The sequence below is a fragment of the Arachis ipaensis genome, chromosome B1, assembly GCF_059453495.1.
Source record: "Arachis ipaensis isolate K30076 ecotype BB chromosome B1, ASM5945349v1, whole genome shotgun sequence".
In the NCBI taxonomy this organism is placed as follows: domain Eukaryota; kingdom Viridiplantae; phylum Streptophyta; class Magnoliopsida; order Fabales; family Fabaceae; genus Arachis; species Arachis ipaensis.
In genome coordinates, this window is record NC_142436.1 from 135,254,079 (window position 1) to 135,275,142 (window position 21,064).

Below are 21,064 nucleotides of genomic sequence, written 5' to 3' on the forward strand. Positions count from 1 at the left end.
TTAATTTCTTTCTTTAATTGCTCTCTTTACTTTTCTTGTCATTTATTTTATTGCCCCTTTTATCAACCAAACCCCTTTGTTCCTCATAGCCAATAATTGACCACTTCATTGTAATTCCTTGTGAGACGATCCGGAGTCTAAATACTTCGGTTAATTCTTATTTGGGGTTTGTTACTTGTGACAACCAAAATTTTTGATTGGGAGGATTGTTTGTTGGTGTAGAACTATACTTGCAACAAGAATTCATTCATTTGAGGAAATTCTATACCGACACAAAAAATTTCCTTAAATCACCTCCTCAAAAATCCCCACTGTCTCCTCTCAATTCAGGGCTCCACAAAATCAATAAAGTGTGTTGGGACAATAAGCAAATGCTTATTGTTGTAGTTCCTCTTAGCCAGAATGGGAAACATCTGTTTGCAATAACGGTTAGCAAATCGTGTGGAGTCTCGGACGGAAAAAGGCTTTCTCTGATTCAACAACTTTAATGATCCTCTTCACCCTCTTTGTTGGCGGCTTGACACTGGTAGATGGAAGTGCTTTTGCTATTGTTCTCTTGGTTTCTCTCCTAGCCGGTGGCTTGTCAGTAGCCTTCTCTTTTCCTTTCTTGGTACCCATGTCTAAGGAAGAAGAAAAAGGAGGGATGTGAACTATAGATAACCAAAACCGGAAGGGGAAAATTCCAATTGATAATGAATGCCAAAGGAAAGATGTTAGCTCAAATACATAGTAGCTACAACATGTAGGTAAGACATCAATTAAGAGCAATAAGGCAATTCATAACTAAAGAGATGCAAGAGGTGAAAAAGCATGCAAGTACTAGGCATGAGAAGCATAACTCAAGCATCACAAATTAAATGTGCCAATAAAAGAGCATTTGTAATGATGACAATTATGAATGATAATCCCAAATACATGTGGGGCACAAGTGTTGTGAAAAAAAGGCATTCAAGTAAAAGAGGAGTAAAACAAAATAGAGTTCAAGATGCCATAGGCTTTTTCACAAACACTTGGCGAGCAAGTTAAAGTAGGAATGAAAATAATATAATCCAAATGTAAATGAGAGCCAAATTAAAGTATCAATTGTCAAATCACTCCATATAATAACCACAAGCTTCAAGATAATAAGGTAATACGCAAATAAAACTCCAATACCAACATAAAAATGCATGAAAAAGAAAAGAAAAAGAAACCATAAATAAGTAAGGTAAAAGAAAGATAGAGAAGAAAGAAACATAAATAAATGCAATAATGAAAGAGTAGATGGGAGGAAGAAAATACCCTTGATGAAGAAGATGAAGAAGGAAAGAAGAAAGTAGTAGAAAGTAAGAAAGAATAAGGAAGAAGAAAGAAAGAAGGAAGAAATAATTAGGAATGAAAAGAATTAGGATTGGGGGAGGGGAGATTTGAAATCAGGCGCTGAGGTGGATAAATTGTGTGTCGCATGCGACGCGTATGCGTGCATCATGTACGCGTACGCGTGCATCATGCACGCGTACGCGTGCATCATGCACGCGTACGCGTGGATCACGCTATTTTCAGGTGACGCGTACGCGTCAGGGACGTGTACGCGTGACATGGGTTGTGCAATTGGCGCGAAGGCAGCCCCGCGCACGCACAACACTCGGTTCGACACGCACGAGAGCCACAAATGCATATGACGTGTGCGCGTCAGTGACGCGTACGCGTGGATGGCCTTGATAGGAAAACGACGCGTACGCGTGAGGGATGCGTATGCGTGATGGAGGTTGTGCTCCCAGCACAGTTCCAGCCCCACACCATCATAACTATCTGGCCATACACCCATTTACGCCAATTTGCAGGGTCACGCGTACGCGTCAGGGACGCGCACGCGTGAAGGGCCAATATCGCAAGCGACGCGTACGCGTGAGGGACGCGTACGCGTGGGCTTGCTCGTGCCTGAGGCATGCTTCCAGCCCCACTCCCTTGCAACTCTCTGTTCACTTCTTCTTTGTCTCACATGCACATATGATGCGTACGAGTCAGCGACGCTTGCGCGTCGAGTGCCATTTTTTTTATGCAGAATGCAGAATGCAGATAAATATGCAGAAATTATGAATGACTACTTATGAAAAACAAAAGAAAATGACATTAGGAATGAAAAGGAACAATCATACCATGGTGGGTTGTCTCCCACCTAGCACTTTGCTTTTACGTCCTTAAGTTGGACGGTCCACAAGCTCAGTCTTCTGCTGTTGGTGGATCTTCCAAGAGGAAGATCTCTAGCTCCTTGGTGTTCTTCATCTTCTCACCATGATACAGCTTTAAGCGATGTCCATTGACCTTGATGAATTTGGAGCTTGAAGGATGACTCAGGTGAAAGACTCCGTATGACTCTGCTTTCTCTACTCTGTAGGGACCTTCCCACCTTTAACACAGCTTGCCTGGCATGAGCCGCAACCTTGAGTTGTAAAGGAGAACTAGCTCCCCAGGTCTGAACTCTCATCTCTTGATATGCTTGTCATGCACAGCCTTCACCTTTTCTTTGTATAGTCTGGAGTTGTAATATGCTTCGAGTCGAAGGGTCTCCAGTTCTGCTAGTTGCAGCTTCCTTTCAACACTAGCTTTCTCAACTCCCATGTTGCATTCCCTTACAGCCCAGAAAGCCTTGTGTTCCACCTCCACTGGGAGGTGACAAGCCTTTCTGTATACTAAGCGGAAGGGACTCATTCCTATGGGAATCTTGTATACTGTCCGATAAGCCCAAAGCGCATCTACAAGCTTGGTGCTCCAGTCCTTCCTATGAGGCTTGACTATCTTCTCCAGAATGCGCTTGATCTCTCTGTTAGACACCTCGGCTTGCCCATTGGTCTGAAGATGGTAGGCTGTTGCTACTTTGTGAACAATCCCATGCTTCTTCAGTAGACCTACTAATCTCCTATTACAAAAGTGAGTGCCTTGGTCACTCACGATTGCTCATGGTGATTCAAAGCGACAAATAATATGGTTTCTAACAAAGGAGACAACAGTGTTAGCATCATCAGTATGGGTAGGAATTGTTTTCACCCATTTAGAAACATAATCTACAGCTAACAATATATATATAAGAAACCACTAGAGTTTGGAAACGGACCCATAAAGTCAATGCCCCAAACATCAAAAATTTTGCAGAACAGCATAAGCTGTTGGGGCATCTCATCCCTCTTGGATATATTCCCAAACCTTTGGCATGAGGAACAAGATTTACAGAAGGCAGTAGCATCTTTAAAAAGAGTGGGCCACCAGAATCCACAGCCCAAAATTTTTCTAGCTATTCTTTGAGGGCCAAAATATCCACCACTCTCAGATGAGTGGCAAGCCTCTAAAATTGACTGGAATTTTGATTGAGGCACACACCTAATTATCTGGTCAGCACCATACCTCCATAAATATAGGTCATCCTATATGTAATATTTGGACTCGCTTTTCAGCTTATCCCTTTGATGTTTAGTAAAATTGGGAGGGAAGGTATGGCTAACTAGGTAGTTAGCTATAGGTGCATACCAAGGAACTACTTCAGATTTTGCATGCAAGCTATCAAATAGAAAAGCATCATTGATAGGAGTTGAGTCATCCTTAATGTGTTCAAGGCGACTCAAGTGGTCTGCCACTAGATTCTGGGAACCACTCATATCCTTAATTTCTAAATCAAATTCTTGCAGCAACAATATCCAACGTATTAGCCTTGGTTTGGACTCCTTTTTAGCTAATAGATATTTTAGAGTTGCACGGTCTGAGTACACTACCACCTTAGTACCAAGTAAGTAGGCTCAGAATTTATCCAGAGCAAAAACAATAGCCAGAAGCTCTTTTTCAGTGGTAGTGTAATTAGACTGAGCAGCGTCTAAGGTTTTGTAAGCATATGCGATTATGAAAGGGTCCTTACCTTTGCCCTGGGCCAGCGCCACTCCTATTGCATGGTTGGAGGCATCACACATAATCTCAAATGGCTGGTCCCAGTCGGGTCCTCTCACAATCGGAGCTTGAGTAAGGGTGATCTTCAGCTTATCAAATGCTTTCATGCAGTCCTCACTCAGCTCGAACTCAACATCCTTCTGCAATAATTTGGATAAGGGCAGTGCTACCTTACTGAAGTCCTTGATAAATCTTTGGTAGAAACCTGCATGACCAAGGAACGAACAAACTTCCCTCATGGAGGAGGGGTAAGGTAAACCAGAAATGACATTTACCTTTGCTGGATCAACTGAGATACCAATATTAGAAACAACGTGTCCTAGAACAATACCTTGTTTAACCATAAAATGACATTTTTTAAAATTTAAAACAAGGAACTAACACATCTGTCTAATACTCTAGATAAACTATCCAAGCAAAGGCTAAAGGAATCACCGTACACACTAAAATCATCCATGAAAACTTCCATACAGTCTTCAAGAAGATTTGAGAAAATGCTCATCATGCATCTTTGGAACGTAGTAGGTGCATTACATAAGCTAAAAGGCATCCTTTTGTATGTATACGTTCCAAAGGGACATGTAAAAGTAGTTTTCTCCTGATCTTCAGGAGCTATATGAATTTGAAAATATCCAGTGTACCCATCTAAAAAGCAGTAGTGTGATTTACCTGACAAACGATCAAGCATTTGATCAATGAATGACAGGAGGTAGTGATCCTTACGAGTAGCCTGGTTGAGGCACCTGTAATCAATGCAAACTCTCCAGGAATTCTGCACTCTAGTTGCTATGAGCTCTCCTTGCTCATTCTTCACTGTTGTGACTCCAGACTTCTTGGGTACCACTTGTACTGGGCGAACCCATTCACTATCGGAGATGGGATAGATGATATCAGCTTCTAGCAGTCTAGTCACTTCCTTCTTGACAACTTCTATGATGGTGGGGTTCAGCCGCCTTTGAGGTTGACGGACAGGTCTTGCTCCCTCTTCTAAAAATATTCTGTGCTCACAAACTTGAGGGCTGATGCCTACTATATCCGCCAAGCTCTACCCAATTGTTTTCTTGTGTCTTCTCAGCACACTAAGCAACTGCTCCTCCTGATGGGAAGTGAGTTCCCTTGCAATGATAACTGGGAGCTTCTAATTGTCCTCAAGGTAAGCATACTTGAGGTGGAGTGGAAGGGGCTTTAGCTCTATTTTCTGCTCATGGTTAGGCATTTGATCTTCTGGAGCCATTGGTGGGGACAAGTTATCTTCAGTAAGCTCAGAGGATTTTTCCACACTTGGACCGTGCTCCATGTGCAGCTCTTCTACTACTTCTTGGTGAACTGCAGCTACAGTCTCATCAATAATGTCGCACTGGAAGATGGAATGGTCTTCCGGAGGGTGCTTCATAGCTTCATCCAGATTAAAGCTCACTGCTCGGCCGTCTATCTCAAAAGAATAAGTTCCCGAGAAGGCATCTAACTTGAACTTTGAAGTCTTCAGGAATGGCCTTCCAAGCAGGATGGATGACGGTCTTCCTGAGTCATTAGGGGAATCTCCAAAATATAGAAGTCAATGGGAAATGGGAGCCCCTTAATGCTCACCAGCACGTCCTCAGTAATTCCAACCACTGTGATTATGCTTTTATCTGCTAAAATAAAATGAGCTGCCGACCTTTTTAAGGGAGGGAGCCTCAAAGCATCATATATAGACAATGGCATAATACTCATGCACACTCCTAAATCACACATGCAGTCAGAAAATATTACACCCCAATGGTACAGGAAACCATGCATGGACCTGGATCACTACATTTTTCAGGTATGTCACCCATTAAAGCAGATATAGAATTACCTAAAGGAATAGTTTCTAACTCATTAATCTTATCCTTATGCATGCACAAATCTTTAAGAAACTTTGCATATTTAGGTATTTACTGAATAACATCAAAAGGGGAATAGTTACCTCAACCTTTTTGAAGATTTCTACCATTTTGGGGTCGAGCTCCATCTGTTTCCTGGGCTTCCTTGCAAGGTGTGGAAATGGGATAGGAATGGCATCTCTTGTAGCCTCAGCTTCCTTTGGTTCTCCATTCCTTGGTTGAGCTGCTTCTTTTTCAACATCCTCCACTTCAACCATGTCCTCAACTGGGGCGTTTTCCTTTGAGCTTGGCTCCTCATGATTCCTCTCTTACAGTGTGGTTCTGGACCTCAAAGTGATGGCATTAATTCCACCCTTGGGTTGGGTAAAGATTGAGAAGGAATTGCACTGGAGCTTGAAAACTGATTGTTGGGAGTAGATAATGAATCTATTCGGGAGATGAGAGCTTGTAAAGTGGCATTCAGACCGTTTATGGTAGAATTAAGTGTATTATGAATGTCTTGCTGTCCTTGTGCAAGGGAGCGAAGCATCTCATCATTAGAAGAGGAAGGAGGATAAGTAATCTGAGGGGTCTGCTGTTGGTTGTTCTGAGGCGCTTGGGACTGCCTTAGATGAGGTGCTCTGTAAGGCTTGTGCTGGTTCTGCTGATACCAGTTATTCTGATTGTTGTTATTATTCCACCTCTGATTTCCCTAGTTGTCTCTGCCTCCTCTGTTATAGTTGTCCCTCCCGTCTTGGTTGGAATTATCTCTCCAACCTTGGTTGAAATTGTCTTGCCAACCTTGGTTATAGTTCCCACCTTGGTTGTATTTGCCGCCTTATTGATAGTATCCTTGATTCGAGCGGTCATAGAAATTGTGAGTAGCTGCCAAGGTATTGTCTTCTTGTTGGAGCTGCAGACACTCATCAGTATAATGACTATAGCATACACATATTCTGCACACCTTTTGAGGAATCAACTAGTGACTCTGTCGTGGTGAGGGAGGCTAATATTATTGTTGATTCAGCTGTAGCTGCTTCAGTATGTTGGTCATCTCACCCAGAGTCTATGTGAGAGCAGCAGTCTCACTGCTAGAGGAAACTTTCGCAACAGCCTTGGGATCGTTGGTCATATGCCTATAATTCCGGGTGGACTCAGCTAGGTCGTTGATCAGTTGCCACGCTTCATCCGTAGTCTTGTACTTTTCAGAGAACCATTACTCGCACCATCCAATGTAGTCTTATCCTGAGGCGTCATGCCTTGTGTGAAGTAGCTGATCAACACCAACTTGTCAATCATGTGGTGAGGGCATGCATCTAGAAGATTCCAGAAGCATTCCCAGTACTCGTAAAGGGTTTCTGATTCACCTTGAACAATGAAGGAAATTTCTTTCCTCAGTCTATCCGTAACTTCAGATGGAAAGTATTTTTCCAAGAATTCTCTCCTGAGCATATCCCAGTTAGTAACAACTGCTTCAGGTTGAGTGTAGTACCACTCCCTCGCCTTTCCCTCAAGAGAAAATGGGAAGACGATTAGCAGAATAGAAGTCTCATCTGCACCATGACGCCTAACAGTAGAACAGGTTGTCTGAAAATCTCTGAGGTGCTTTATAAGCTCTTGAGCAGGTAAGCCATGAAACTTCGGTATCAAGTTGATTAGTGCAGTTTTCAGTTCAAATTCTGCACCCAGATTTGGATGACGCGCTTGATACGGTTGCAGCGTAAAGTCTGGAGCTCTTGCTTCCTGGAGAGTAATCCTCCTGGGTGCTGCCATATTACCTGCACGCAAATCAACTGAGTCAGTAGAAGAGGAGCTTGTTTCTTCCTCAAATGGTGTTTCAGATTCGCCTTCAGATAATACTGGTGAATTGGTAGTAACCACTTCACCACCCTCAGAGGCTAGCCTATGCCGAGTTCGCCTAATACATGAGATAGTTCTTTCAATTTCAGGATCAAACGTGGCTAAGCTCGAGTCAGGCAGTGAACGCGTCATTCAATGAAAGAAACATACAGCTCATGGTAATAAAATAAAATAAAATATGCAAAAATAAAAAATATGTACACCAACTAATAATTTAGCACACTATTGCAACTCCCCGGCAATGTCGCCAAAAATTGATACGAGCGAAAATCAGCCGATTAAGAGATTAATATAAGAAATACGTTGTAAGTACAGTTCTTAACCAGCAAAATCTGCTTATCAATTTAGAAGGTGTTGTCACAAATTTTAGAATAAAATACTGGGAGTATGAATCACAGGTCGTCTCCCAACGAGTTGACAAAAGAGTGCTATTTTATTAGTCAGGAGTTTTCCGAGCAATTTTAAGAGTTAGAGAATAGAAAAGTAAATGATTGTAAATTAAAGCAATGAGAATTAGCAAGAGAATTTATATAATCAATTAAAAAGCCTTGACCGGGGGAACGATTAATTGGAAGTTCTATCCTTGTCGAATTTTCTCAAGTGTAATATTAAGAGGTTGTTGTTCTACTTAGTCATCCCTTACCTGATAAGGGAAAGTCAAGTAACTAACTAACCAACTATAAACCTGAGGTCCTAATCCTCTCCCCAAGGAAGGATTAGAGTTAGAGACTAGAGAGCCAGGCAACAACTTTCAATTAAAATTAATACTTGAGTATTCCAACTCAAGGGTCTCCTTTTAATCAACCCCTAAGTCAAGTTGGGAGTCTACTCCATTGACATGAATGTAAATTTCATAAAAGAATAAGAAGAAGATATGATAAATTAAATGAAATAATAACTGAAAATTAATTAAAGGTAAAAGTAGTTCTTTGCATTAATAAATTCCAAAATCATAAACATACCTATCTGAACAGGGTTAATAAGTAAACAAAAGAGTAAAAGAATAAGAAAACAAACTAGAATAATAGCTTCAACGGAGGTAGTGACTCTTCTCCAAATCCAAAGCAAAAGCATAAACTATAAAACTAAAAATCTATGAATGTGGAGAAAACCTAGAGGAAGAGTGATTTCTCTCTAAGATTCCAATCTAAAACTAAAAACTATGCGAATGAGAATGTGTGTTGAGCCTCTGCTCGTCCCCTAGCTCTAGTCTGTGTTTCTGGGCCAAAAATTAGGTCCAAACTCGGCCCAAAATTGCCCCCAGTATTTTCTGCGATTTCTGCAGGTAGCGCATGTCACGTGTACGCGTCAGTCATGCGTACGCGTCGCTGGTCATCTTTGCGTGTCACGCGTACGCGCCAGGTACGTGCACGCGTCACCGTGCAAAACTCCAATTCACGCGCACGCGTGAGCCATGTGTGCGCGTCGATGCTCGCTGGTTGTCTCATTTATTTCTTGTACTCCTTCCATTTTTGCAAGCTTCCTCTCCATCCTCTAAGTCATTCCTGCCCTATAAAGCCTGAAAACACTGAACACACAGATCACGGCATCGAATGGTATAAAGGGGAATTAAAAATATGCAATTTAAAGGTCTGGGAAGCAAGTTTTCAATCATAGAACAAAATCTGGGAAAGAATTGTAAAATCATGAAAATCATATGAATAAGTGTGTAAAGACTTGATAAAACCACTCAATTGAGCACAAGATAAACCATAAAATACTGGTTTATCAATGGCCGGAGCTGTCGTGTCCGACTTGTTTGACTTGGTGGAGCTGCTGATCCTTGATCACTGGACGGTGGTGGTACCTGCAAGAGACTCCGATGCTTAAGTTAGCATGGGCTTTAAGCAGGTTTTTGTGTAGAATCAGAGTATGAGTTATACCTGGGTGCTCCAGTGTATTTATAGTAGTGAGTGACCTTCAAGATAAGTAGTTATCTTATCTTATCTTTTTTGGGGGAGCCGCCTTATCTTTTTTAGGCTTTGCCGCCTTTAGATTGGGTTGTGACCCTTTGTTTGGGCCTGCTTGGGCCTCTTATGGCGTTTTGGCCGAACTCTTTAAAGAAGAGGTCGGGGCGACCCAACCTGAAGAGGTCAGTCGCTTTTGTCTTCAATCAGCCCGGGTCGCATAGCTCGACCCAGGGTATGAACAGTGCCCCTGCTTGAGCTCGGTCTTTCCTTTGAGGTCGTGTCTTTTAGACTTTCGACCCCTTTTGGGGAAGTCGTGCTCGAGCATTTTGCCTTTAGTCGATCTCTTGTAGAACTCCTCTTGTGGCTTTTTGAATGCGAAGCATTTTCTTTCTCCCTTTAGTTGTGGCGCGCATTTCGCTTCTTCTTGGAAACCTGCGAGGGTATTAAAAGCTTATTAATATCCCTTCGCCGTTTCCTTTTTCCCTCTTTTTCACTTCATTTTGAATTTTTCAAGGAATCACTTTTCAGTTTCTTTCTCTAATTTTCTCTTCGTCTTCTCTGCTCATCATGGTGCTTCGTTCTCTTACTTCCCAAGCCTTCCATTTTCCTTTGTCTGAGAGTGATTGTTTGGCACGTCGTTTTTTCATCTTCAAGTAGTTGTCGTCTTTCTCCTCTGCAGGTTAGTTATCCTTTTCTCTTTTCTTTTCGATACCTGATATTTCTTCCATCCTTTCTTTTTGTAAATCTTTGATTTTTGTTTGAGTTTTGCTTTGGAAAGTTTGAGTCTTTCTACAAAAGATTGCATCTTTGCACCTGGTTGTTTCTGCTATGACGTGTGCCTTTTATGCTTCTGGTAGTTTTCGCTTCCTTAGGACTTTATTGTCGCTGTTCCTATTTCTTTTCCTCCTTATGTGGTTTGTACATTCCTTTTTGTTTGGGCTGTTTGTGGAGAAAGATTGTACCTTTTTTGATGATTTTCATTGATGATGATGGCTTTCTTGTTGTTTGTATAGAGTGGTGACGTTACTAGAAAAGGTTTGATTTCTCTATGTCTTTTATTGAGAGGTGTTAGGATACAAACTGTCGATTTCCCCTTTTTCTGAGCTCTTGCCTTGTTGTTGCCTCCAAAGGGTGCCCCTGGACTTTGGTGTGAGTCCTGGGGTCTCCCTTTTATTGTCGTATCTGACATTTAATGTTTTTGTTGTTATTGTCCGAATTGTTTCCTTATTTGCCCGACTTGTTTGGTATTTACCCAATTTTTCTTTTTCTTACTGTAGGAATAGTTGACCTATGTCTTCTCGCAAAAACGTTGTTGAGATGTCTACTAAGATCCAGGACGGCATGTCTGACTGGCTGGACTCCATAGTTTTAATGTGTGTTACTGTGGCTGACCCCGAGTATTGTGTGCGCCTTAGGAGGTTTCATAGGATTTGTAGAGATAGGGATGAGGAGAATAATTATGAGTTGGTGTCGCCGGACCCTGAGGAGAGGGTTTGCTTTCCTTCTTTAACTCGGGGAGAACGGCCTTTTTTCTACGCTTATGACTACTTTTTCAGTCAGTTGAATATTACCATCCCTTTTACCGCCTTTGAGACCGACCTGTTGTGGTCTTGTAATGTAGCTCCTTCTCAACTCCATCCAAACTCATGGGGTTTTATAAAAATTTTCCAACTGTTGTGTCAAGAACTGGGTGTTCAACCTACCTAAACTCTTTTTCTGCATCTTTTTGTGTTGACCAAACCTGGGGTAGCTAAAAACAAAGCCTCTTGGGTTTCTTTTCGAGCTACTCAAGGAAAGAAAGTGTTCTCGATGTATGACGAGTCCTTTCGCGACTTCAAAAACTATTACTTCAAGGTCCGAGCTGTTGAGGGTGCTCGGCCTTTTTTCTTAGATGAAAATAATGAACCTACTTTTCCTTTATCGTGGCAAGAGAATGTGGTAGTAGTCAGGTATCCTTGGGAGAGTCTGAGTGAGATCGAACAGGCTTTTGTGAGTGTGTTAGAGGAGAATTGGGGAGAGCCTCCTCATCTTGATACGAAGAAGTTTCTGGGAGATCCTTCCCTCCTTCGTGCTAAATTGGGTAGTGGCCGACCTTTTTTCTGTAGTTTTACTTTTGTGGTTGAATTTTACCCCTTTCTGACTTGTTTTCTTGGTTTCTGTTTTGCAGAGATGGTGAAATCCACGGACTCCATGAAACATTTTCGTAGGACTAAGAAAGCAACAGCTGCTCAAAACATCTCGGCCAAGATTGCAGAGGGAGAGTCTTCTCAGGTGCCTTCAAAGAAACTGATGTCGGGTGCTTCTGGGCCGAGGGAGGTTATTCCAACTCCTCAGGTCCAGATTGTCCCTTCTGACCCAGTTCGACCATCTTCTGGTGCTGCCTCCTCTCCTATTGCTGCTGGTCCTCCTCCAAAAAGGCAAAAAACTGTTGGTCCTTATAACCTGGATGCGCAAGATTTTGATGTTGTGGGGTTTGTTGATGAACAGATTACTCCCTATGGCCAACTTCCCATGGATGATGTTTCCATTCTTCGCCACTTGGATTTTATTACCAGTAACAGTGTTCGGATGGCCCACATGGGGGCAGCCTTGTTTTGGAGGATGCTAAATCAGAGTTTGATAGAATCAAGGGTTTGAAGGATGAGCTTGATGCTAGGGTAATTAAGCTGGAGTTGAATCTGGAGAAGGAAAAGTCTCGAGCCACCAGGGCTGAGGGGCTGCAAACTTGGCCGAGGAGATGGCGAAAAAGCATAAAAAGAGTTATACTCATACTTATGGTGAGCTGTTGGAGGCCAGGGAGAGGATTCAGTCTGCCCAGGCTGATTATGCCGAGCTTCAGAGTCATCTGGTAGATACTGTGACAGATGCTTATAAAAATTTAAAGGCACAGGTCCAAGTTCTTGCCCCTGAGCTCGACCTGACTCTCTTAAGCTTGGATAATGTAGTGGAGGACGGCAAGATAGTGCTTGCCCCAGATGATGAAGATGACGGACCTCCGCCTGCACTGCCGGCCAAAGCTTCTGCCGCCACAACTTCTTCAACTCCTTCGGCTGAGGTTGACCATCCCGAATCTGATCCTGATGTCCAAATTCTCAATCGGGAGGATGGGACTGTGGATGCCGTTCCTTTGAAGACCATTCCTCCTCCTTCAGCCACGGATGCTGCTACCGGGGAGGCTTTGAACCCTTTGTGATCTTGTGTTTGTTTGTATAGCCCGATTTGTGGGATTTTGAACTCTTCTTTTTTTGTGTAACTCTCTATATGGTTGGCTCTCTTGACATTTAGTTGCTTCTATGCAACTTTATTTTGGAAAAAACAAAACACTTTTTAGACTCTGAGGCTGCCATTTAGGTGGCCTTTTGAGTCTTTTAATGTTTTATCTTGATGGATATATTTCTCTGACATGTTGTTCATGCCTTTTGCGACCTTTGTGGATCTTTATAGAGTGTTGGTACTTCGCTGTCCGACCTCTTTTTTTTATTAGTTCTTGTTTTGTCTATCTTCTGTTTGGGCGAGGTGATCCTTGGGGCTAACTTGTCCGACAAATTTTTAGTGTTCTTTGTAGAACCGTTTTAGTTAGTCCGAACAATTTTGATAGCCTTGTCATGGAGCCGTGGCTTTTTGGGCAGAGCTATGTCCCTTTTAGCGCACGTCTTTTGTGCCTTAGGTTATTTTTCTACCTTCTTGGCCTTTTCCTTTCTTTGGGGTTGTCCGTGGGCTTTCTGGATTGCGTGACCTCTTTGTCTAAGCCTTTTAGGCCCAGTTTGGGTAACTAACTTAATTAAGCTCCTTTTGATAAAATAACTTAAACAATAAATGACTCTGTTAAAAGTAACTTATAAATAAGTTATTTTGTGTTTGGATTTTTAACTCTAAAAGTGCTTATTTTAAAAAAATGTAATGAAAAGTAGAAGTATTATGAGAGAAGTCATTTTTTTTAACTTCTCTATAAGCTCCAAAATAGCTTCTTAGAAAGTTGCAATTTGGTTTTGAAAATTGCACCCGACATTAATACTACTACTTTTTATAAGTCAAAAGTTAAAAAAAGCTACTTCTAGAGTTTCCCAAACGGGCCCTTAGTCATGTTCCAACAACTTTTTAGTTGGACGACTTTGTAGCTTCTCTTGTCGGTCCAAGCTAAGTTTTTTGTTGTCTGACTTCTCTTATTGGTCCAAGCTAAGTTTTTTGTTGGTCCGACTTCTCTTATCGGTCCAAGCTAAGTTTTCTGTTGGTCCGACTTCTCTTATCGGTCCAAGCTAAGTTATTTTTAGTAGCCCATTTATGGTCAGACCTCGTCAGGCTGCTAATGATGGAATTACTTTTTATAACTTCTTGCATTAATCTGTTTTTATTGCTTTCACCTTGCCGACCTTTTTATAATCGGGCGATGAATTTTTGCCCTCAGATTAATGCGTCTTGGTAGAAAAACTCTTTAGGGAATCTGAAAAACTTTATTCAAGTAGAAAATAGGCATATAGACAAGAATATATACATATGAGTGCTTACCCTTCTAAATCGGGAAATTTTGTAGATCTTGGTCTGGCGCCTCATTAAAAAACCTTTTCAGAAAAAAGAGTGCACCTTGACCTAAGATCTTTATTACTTTCTAATTATAGTACTTTCTTAGGTTACAGGCATGCCATGACCTTGGTAGCTCTCGTCCCTCGAGGTCGGACACCTTGTAGTAGCCTTTTCCCAGTACCTCTACAACTCGGTAAGGTCCTTTCCAGTTAGCTGCTAGCTTCTCTTCTCCTGATCGACCTGCTCCGATGTCATTTCGGATTAGGATGAGATCGTTGTTGGCGAAGCTTCGCTGAACTACCCTCTGATTATACCTTAAAGTCATTCGACGTTTTAATGCTTCCTCTCTAATCCGAGCTCTTTCTCGAACTTCTAGAAGTAGGTCGAGCTCCTTCCTTTGGGAGTTGACCTCTTCATTGTAGAGGATCATTCTAGGGATCCTTCCTCTATCTCCACTGGGATCATTGCCTCCATTCCGTAAGCAAGTCGGAAGGGTGATTCTCCTGTGGTGGAGTGCGGAGTTTTTCGATATGCCCAAAGGACTTGTGGGAGCTCTTTGGCCCAAGCTCCCTTTGCATCATGTAATCTCCATTTTAACCCAGCTAGTATGACTTTGTTGGCAGCTTCTGCCTGTCCGTTGGCTTGTGGGTGTTCTACGGATGTGAATTGGTACTTTATTTTCAAGTCAGCTACCAAGTTCATGAAACCTGTATCAGTGAATTGAGTGCCATTATCTGTGGTTATGGAGTAAGGGACCCCGAACCTTGTGATAATGTTCCTGTATAGAAATTTCTGACTTCTTTGAGCGGTGGCATTAGCTAGGGGCTCTGCCTCAATCCATTTTGTGAAATAGTCTACCCCAACAATGAGGAACTTGACTTGTCCCGACCCCTGGGGAAAGTGTCCGAGGAGATCGAGCCCCCACTTTGCAAACGACCAAGGTGATGTTATACTGATGAGCTCTTCTTGTGGAGCGATGTGGAAATTAGCATGCTTCTAACATGGTGGATATATCTTGACGAACTCTGTCGCTTCTTTTTGTAAGGTCGGCCAGAAGAATCCAGCTCGGAGTACCTTTTTGGAGAGAGCTCGTGCCCTGAGATGGTTGCCGCACATACCACTGTGTACTTCTTCTAGAACTTCCTTTGTGTTGGAGGTCGGTACACATTTTAGGAGGGGTGTTGAAATCCCTCTCCTATATAAGATGTTGCCTATTATGGTGTAGTGTTGTGCTTCTGGTACTAGTCTTTTTGCCTCCTTTTTGTCTGTGGGGAGTGTCTCTGTCTTGAGGTAGTTGATTATGGGGGTCATCCACCCTTGATCCTGACCTGATATGGTTAGGACCTTTTCTTCCTCTGAGATTGATGGGCTTTGCAGTGTTTCCTGGATGAGGCTTCTATTATTGCCCCCTGGTTTGGTGCTAGCTAGTTTTAAGAGTGCATCAGCTTGAGCATTTTGTTCCCGAGGTATATGTTGGACCTCATATTCCCCGAATTATCCGAGCTATTCTTTGGTCTTGTCCAGATATTTTTTCATGGTGGGATCTTTAGCTTGGTAGCTCCCTTCTATTTGTGAGGTAACTACTTGTGAATCGCTGAAGATGGTGAGCTTTTGAACTCCTATCTCCTTAGCCAGCCTCAAACCAGCCAGTAATGCCTCGTATTCAGCTTGATTATTTGAAGCAGGGAATTTGAATTTTAGTGAGAGTTTGATTTGGGTTCCCTGATCGCTTTCTATTATCACACATGCGCCACTCCCGATTTTGTTTGAAGAGCCATCCACGTAGAGATTCCATTTTGTGGGATTTCCTGGGGTATCAATGTACTCAGCGATGAAGTCGGCCAGATACTGTGATTTGATAGTGGTCCGAGCTTCATATTGAAGATCGAATTCGGACAACTCGACTAACCACTTCCGACTAAGTCTGTCTTCTATAGGATGTCTTTTATGGGCTGGTTGGTCCGAACCTTGATAGTGTTTGAAAGTACTGGCGTAGTCGTCGAGAAGTGAGTATGAGTGCGTAGGCGAACTTTTCTATCTTTTGATAGTTCAGTTCAGTCCCTTGTAAAGCTTTGCTAACGAAGTAGATGGGTTGTTGCCCACCTTCGTCTTCTCTGACTAGTGCAGAAGCGATTGCCCGATTTCCCACTGCGAGGTATAATATGAGTACTTCTCCTTCCCTTGGTCGGGTAAGAATGGGTGGTTTCCCCAAGAACTTTTTGAAATCTTGGAAGGCTTGCTCACACTCTGTTGTCCATTCAAACCTCTTTCCTTTCCTTAATGTGGCGTAAAAGGGGAGAGATCTGATGGCTAACCCGGCTAGAAACCTGGACAGGGCTGCAAGTCTTCCGTTGAGCTGTTGTACTTCTTTGACGCAGGTCAGACTTTTCATGTCGAGTATAGCCTGACATTTATCTGGGTTCACCTCAATTCCTCTTTACATGAGCATGAAGCCCAAGAATTTGCCAGCTTCTACCGCAAAGGTGCATTTTACAGGATTAAGTCGCATTCCATGCTTTCTGATGGTGTCGAACACTTTGGTGAGGTCGGGCAACAAGAATTCCTCACTTTGTGTTTTTACCAGCATATCATCTACGTAAACCTCCATTAATTTCCCAATGTGATCTGTAAAGACTTTGTTCGTCACTCTTTGGTAGGTAGCTCCTGCGTTTTTGAGCCCAAATGGCATGACGATATAGCAGTAATTTGCTTTCGGGGTTAGGAACATGGTCTTTTCTTGATCGGGTGGATACATCGGGATTTGATTGTACCCTGAATAAGCATCCATGAAGGAGAGGTACTTGTATCCGGAAGATGCATCCACTAGAGTGTCTATACTTGGGAGTGGGTAGGGATCTTTTAGACAGGCTTTATTGAGATCGGTGTAGTTAGTGCACATCCGCCAATTCCCATTTGACTTTTTTACCAAAACGATGTTGGCTAGCCATAGTGGGTATTTGACCTCCCTTATAAATCCTGCCTCCAGTAAGGCTTGTACTTGTTCTTCCACAGCTTGGAACTTTTCTGGTCCGAGCTTCCTACACTTTTGCTGTACTGGCCGAGACCCTGGATATACCACCAGTTTGTGACACATTAGTTTAGGATCTATGCCTGGCATGTCTGCGGCCTTCAATGCAAAGAGGTCGGCATTATCCTTTAGGAACTGTATCAGAGACTCTTTTAGGTTTCCCTTTAAGGTTGCCCCGACATTTGTCGTTTTATCCCGGGCATCATCAATTTGGACCTCTTCCGTCTCGCCTTCAGGTTGTGGACGAAGTTCCTCGCGAGCTCGAACTCCCCCGAGTTCAATAGTGTTGACTTCCTCTACTTTGGGGTTGCCTTTAAGGTTCAGACTTTCATTGTAATAGCGTCGCGCAATTTTTTGGTCTCCTTTTATCGTGGCTATCCCTTCCGGAGTTGGGAACTTCATGCACAGATGTGAAGTCGAAACCACTACGGCGAGCTGGTTCAGTGTTGTCCGACCTATTAGGGCGTTGTAAGCTGAGGTCACGTCGACTACAATGTAGTCTACATTGAGTGTCCTTGACCGGGTTCCCTTTCCAAAGGTTGTGTGTAGTGAGATATATCCGAGTGGTTGGATTGGAGTGTCTCCCAGTTCGAACAAGCTATTTGGATATGCTTTGAGCTCTTTTTCTTGCAAGCTGAGTTTGTCGAAGGCGGATTTAAACAAGATATCCATGGAGCTTCCTTGTTTTACCAGTGTTCTATGGAGATTAGCGTTGGCCAATATGATAGTAATGACCATGGGATCATCATGGCCCGGGATGATGCCTGTTGCATCTTCTTGGGTAAAGGTAATGGTGGGGAGGTCGGATGACCTCTCTCTTTCCCCGACATGATATACTTCTTTAAGGTGTCTTTTGCGAGATGATTTAGAGCTCCCTCCTCCTACGAACCCTCCATTTATCATATGAACATGTCTCTCAGGAGTGTGGGGTGGTCGTTCGACCCGTCCGACCTCTTCGTCCCTTCTTCTTTTTCTTGGTTCATCCGCTTTGTTGGCTAAGTACCGATCTAGTCGCCTTTCTCTTGCTAATTTCTCTATGACATTATTTAGGTCGAAGCACTCGTTAGTAGGATGTCCATAAATTTAGTGGTATTCGCAGTACTCTGTCCGACTTCCCCCTCCTCTTTTGCTTTTGATTGGGCGGGGTGGTGGGTAAACATCCAGAAGAGACACCCGAAGAGGGCTGTAATTGTGGTATTTTCTAGGCTTCTCACTGGGTTGATCTTCTTTTTTCTTGGACTCTTTATCCTTGTCCCGAGAGGGGTAGGAGAATCCAGGTTTTTAGATTTCTCCTAATCGAGAATTCTCCTCCATGTTAATATACTTTTCTGCCCGTTCTTATACCTCGTTCAGAGAAGTTGGATGCTTTTTTGATATGGGGTGACTAAAAGGTCCTTCTCGCAGGCCATTGATGAGACCCATGATGGCTGCTTCTGTTGGCAGACTTTGTATGTCCAGACACGCTTTGTTGAATCTTTCCATGTAGCTGTGAAGACTTTCCCGATCTCCTTGCTTGATCTCTAATAGGCTCGGGGCGTGTTTGGCTTTGTCCTTCTGGATGGAGAATCTGGCAAGGAATTTTTTGGCTAAGTCGTCAAAACTTGTGATGGATCTAGGAGGCAAACTGTCAAACCACTTTATTGTTGTCTTTGTTAGGGTAGTCGAGAAGGCTTTGCATCGAACGGCATCCGAGGCGTCAGTGAGATACATTCTGCTTCTGAAATTGCTGAGATGATGGCTCGGATCCGATGTGCCATTGTATGGGGTCATATTAGGAGCTTTGAAGTCTTTTGGGACTTTAGCTTTCATGATCTCCTTGGTGAATGGTCTTGATCTTTGCGGGAGTTATCTTCATGGTTGGAATGGGCAGTTTTGGTTTTGAGATCTGCTTCGAGTTTTGCGAGCTTGTCCTCTAGCTCTCGGCAACGTCTAGCTTCTCTTCGGAGGTCTCTTTCAACCTCCCGCTGATGTTCAGCCTCCTGTTCGAGCTGTTTGAAATGATCCTGTTATTCTCGGATAGCTTCCAAGATTTATGTGTTTGAGAGGTTGTTTATCCCCCTTGTTTTGAGGTGCATCTTTTGATGTGGCCTCCGTATTTTTAAGCGGGGTTCTTTCTTCCAAACCGGAGTTGTGATCATTGTCAAGGTTGTCCGCCATGATGATGGGATGACTTCCAGGTTCCCCGGCAACGGCACCAATGTTCCGAAGGTTACCTGAAACTGAAGGTCGATCTCGGATGAGATCTGCTGTGGTGGCCGGAGCTATCGTGTCCGACTTGTTTGACTTGGTAGAGCTGCTGATCCTTGATCATCGGAGGGTGGTGGTACCTGCAAGAGACTCAGATGCTTAAGTTAGCATGGGCTTTAAGCAGGTTTTTGTGTAGAATCAGAGTATGAGTTATACCTGGGTGCTCCAGTATATTTATAATAGTGAGTGACCTTCAAGATAAGTAGTTATCTTATCTTTTCTTTTTTGGGGGAGCTGCCTTATCTTTTTTAGGCTTTGCCACCTTTAGATTGGGTTGTGACCCTTTGTTTGGGCCTGCTTGGGCCTCTTATGGCATTTTGGCCGAACTCTTTAAAGAAGAGGTCGGGGCGACCCAACATGAAAAGGTCGGTCGCTTTTGTCTTCAATCATCCCAGGTCGCATAGCTCGACCCAGGGTATGAACATATAGGTTTGAAAAAACAAAGAAAGCATCATTCTTATGAGCTAAGAAAGAATCCATCCAAACCTAGTATAGCCATCAACCACCACTAAACCATAATATTTACCACCTAGGCTTTGAGTCCTAGTAGGACCAAAAAGATTAATATGTAACATTTTCAATGGTTTTTTAGTTGAGATGTTATCCTTAGTCTTAAAAGAACTCTTGGTTTGTTTGCCCAATTGACAAGCATCACAAGTGATGTCTTTGTCAAATTTAATCTATGGAAGAACTCTAACCAAATTTTTTTTTCACAAGCTTAGAAATTTGAAACATGCTAGCATGTCCTAATTTCTTATATCTTAACCATTTTTCAGATTCAATGGAATTAAAACAAGTTACATTTTGTTCTTTTAGCTTTTCCAAGGTGAGTCCATACACATTATTGCATATTTTAGCTACAAACAAAGTTTTACCAGAATTTTCACACACAACTAAACATTCTAATTTTTCAAAAATAACCAAATAACCAAAATCATATTAGCTAATGCTTAGAAAATTATGTTTCAATTCTTCAACCAACAATACATCATTAATGAAGGTAGAGAAACTCTTACCAACCTTATCTATTGCCACAATCTTTCCCTTTTCGTCATCACCAAAAGTCATAAAGCCTCCATCGTATTTGTCAAGCTTGATGAAGAATGTGGACTTTTTGGCCATGTGCATAGAGCATCCACTATCCAAGTACCACATGTCATTCTTCTTCTTGGATGCTAGGCAAAACTGCACAATACTTTCAAGTGACCTTAGGTATCCAAATTATTTTGGATCCTTTAATATTAAACCTTCTTAGCTGCCCAAGAGCATTGTATTTGCCAATCACTTTGTAAACTTTATCACTAATTTTTCTTTCAAAAATAAAACATTAAATAGGTAAATGACCAACCCGATTGCATGTTTGACAAAAGTTTTTGCTTGCTGATTTTTCATTGTGATTGGGGTTTTGAAAGCTTAAGTTTTTGGATATTGAGGAATCATTTCCAAAGCATGATTTTTCAAAAATAGATTCAGATTTTTTTTATACCACAACCCAACCTTCACAAACAAAGGTCTTTGACTAGCTAATAATTTGTCCAAGTTTTCTGAACTTTGGACAAATTTAGCTGTGTCTTGATTTAATCCCTTAATCACATTATGCAATCTTTCATTTTCTTCAATGCAATTCAAGTAGGCAATAACAGAATGCTTTCTGTCAAAACTTTTAATTTCAGATCTAAGCCATTTGTTTTCTTCAACAAGATAAACAGTAGTTTTGGCTTCTTTTAATTTTTCTTGAG